The sequence below is a fragment of the Ailuropoda melanoleuca genome, chromosome 4 (genome assembly GCF_002007445.2).
Source record: "Ailuropoda melanoleuca isolate Jingjing chromosome 4, ASM200744v2, whole genome shotgun sequence".
Lineage (NCBI taxonomy): Eukaryota > Metazoa > Chordata > Mammalia > Carnivora > Ursidae > Ailuropoda > Ailuropoda melanoleuca.
The window spans coordinates 20345778-20348668 of NC_048221.1; positions in this window are offsets into that span (position 1 = coordinate 20345778).

Here is a 2891-nt window from a genome sequence, read left to right on the forward strand (position 1 = left end):
TACAGTATTTACTTAATTAGGGTAATGACATAATTAGTGTAAATTGGGCTCCATTGCATGGCTTCAACATGCAATTAGGAGCCGTCAGCGGGAGGCGACATTGTGGAAAAGCTCATTCAATTTTGGTTCCAGCATGGAGGCTGGAGCAGCTGCCGGTGCTTGGGAGGGAGGCAGGCAGCAGCCTCGGTGTGTGGGGGGCGACTGCAGGCGGCCTCGGACAGCCTAGGCCAGGACAGTCAGCTGGGGCAGAAAGGCAGTTTCCAGGGCTGAGGGAGTCCCCGACCCCGCCTCTCCCATCACTTATGGACGTTGCCGCCTCCCCCCACAACCCCAGGGCAGGGCAGGGGCCTTGGCTTGGCTGGGGTGACTGAGACTGGGGGCCTGAGCACTCCAGGCCCCTCCAAGTTGTCTGCCTGAGATGCCACCGTTAGTGGGATCTGTCTTTCGTCCTCAGGGCTTTGCTGCTCACCAGAGCCACCGTCTCATACCCGCTGGCCTGGTGGCTGCTCACGGTAGCCCTGTGAGGCCACAGAGTGGAAGGACTACTGTGATCCTCACTGGTCTAGTGGGGAAACTGAGGCTCAGAGCAAGGGAGGTGGTAAAGGCAATCACGGCAGTGCTGACCCTGAGGCAGCCTGGAGACTTCGTGAGTGATGCAAATCACGCTCGGCCTCAGGGAGGTCTCCTGCCCTATAGGCTCCTTTCCCTGGGAGGGGGCAGGGAATCAATGGGAGGGGGGGTTGTCCCCAGACACCTGCCTCCCCTTCCTTCCACAAGGCCGGGAGGCAGGGCCTGGACCTACCCAAGACCATCCACAGCTTTCCTAGGCAGCAGGAGCAGGGAAGTGAGAGGAGATGGGAGGCAGTGCCACTGCTGTGCCAATGGGAAACTGAGGCTCCGGGAGCCACCCAGGCGCTGCTCCAGGCGCTGCTGCGAGAACTGAAATCAGGCCCCAGCAAACCTGTTCCCTGCTGGCTGAGTCACCTGGGCTATCCTCTCCGTCAGGCCTCAATTTCCCTGTGTGCAAGGAGAGAGTCTATGATCCATAGTCTCAGACATCCTGGGACTGTCCAGAGCTCCCGGAGAGGTGGGACCCACCTTGACATCTATTTAACCTCCCTCTAAATTATGTCATCATAGCTGTCCCTCCCCTTTATGTCCCACCTGAACCCAGCCTGGCAGTCAGGGCCCCTGGGGAGACAGCTCTAACTGGCAGTTCTGTCTGCTCCAGGCAGGGCCCCCTGCCCTTTGGAATTGGGGAATCCCTGCCTCCTGTCTGGGACGGCTGGGCTCTGGGGGCCATCCTAGACTCTCTCACCCAGTGGTGCCCCATTTTACAGGTGATACCTCCAGATGGCCAGAGTCTGCTCTGATCTGGGCTCGCCCAGACTTGTTTGCTAATTGCTAACTGTGGGCCAAGCACCTTGGGCCTGGTTACTGGGGGGAGGGATGGGAAGTGATGGGCAGGCACAGAGGAGGGTAAATGCCTCCAGGAGTTCACAACCTCAGCATTCAGACAGACCCAGGTACAAGAAGTGTCCTCCAAAAGATAGGCAAAGATAAGCACCAGGAAGAGCCGAGACTAAGGGCCACACTGAGCGGAGAGGTCTGACTTTCCCTCACTGGTCAGGAGAAGCAGCACCTGCTGGGCCTGGGGGAGGTGAGGTTCTCAGTCCACAGAGGACGTACCTCAGGTGGTACCAGCATGAGCAGAGGCTGGGAGGCCAGAGTAGGATGTGGGGATGCCATCTTTAGGCATGAGGTATTTGGGTGGGTTCTGGGGAGCTTGAGCATGGGGCTGGAGACCCTGGCTGTTTGCGGGAGGGTCAAGGCATTCCCTCAGCATCCATTCAACAAAAAGTCCCTTCCATGTGTTAGGCATATGGTGTTCTAGTTTGGAAATTCAGTAGGGACCGAGACAGAGGCAATCCCTTCCCCCGTGGAGCCTGCACTCTAGTTGTGAGAGACAGGAAGACAAGAACGGTTTCACACAGGTGTGATGCCAGAGACCCTAACAGAGTGGGTGCCCGGGCTGGGGATGCTTTAGGCTGTGGGGCCAGGGAGGCTGCAGTGACATTTAAGCCAAGATCTGAGGGATCCAGAGACTGGGGGAAGAGCATTCAAGGCAGCAGGAGCAGGAAGTGCAAAGGCCCTGAGGCACCGAAGGACTGCTCGCAGGACTGGTGCAAGGAAAAGAGGAGAAAGGAGGTGGATGAGACCTGGGAGGCAGGCAGGCATCTATGGGTCAGGGTGAGGCCCATGGATTTTATTCTGTGTGTGATGGAAAGTCATTAAAAGGTTTTATTTTATTTTATTTTTTTTTAAGATTTTATTTATTTCACAGAGACAGCCAGTGAGAGAGGGAACACAAGCAGGGGGAGTGGGAGAGGAAGAAGCAGGCTCCCAGCGGAGGAGCCTGATGTGGGGCTCGATCCCAGGACTCTGGGATCACGCCCTGAGCCGAAGACAGACGCTTAACGACTGAGCCACCCAGGCGCCCCCATTAAAAGGTTTTAAATTGGGGAGTGATTCCCCCTGGCCCCCGCCCCTAGAGTGATTTTTAAAAATCACTGTGGCAGTGGTGTGGAGACTGGAAGACCATGGCAGACCTGAGAGAGTGGTGGCTAGGACCAGGATGCTTGCTGGAAGGTGATGGGAAGATGGGATGTTGTTTGGAAGCCCGACCAACAGGACTCCTCTTGAGTGCTGGCTGTGGGGCATGAGGGATGGTTGTCAGGGTAGCAATTTAGTTCCTGGCTGGGGCGCATGAGTCAACGGTGTGGCCATTTTCAGAAGAGGGGAATGCTGGGAAGAGCTGGCTGGTGACAGGGAGGTCGAGGGCTGGAGGCACCAAGGGAACAGTTGTCAGGTTTAAGTCTGGAGTTCCAGAG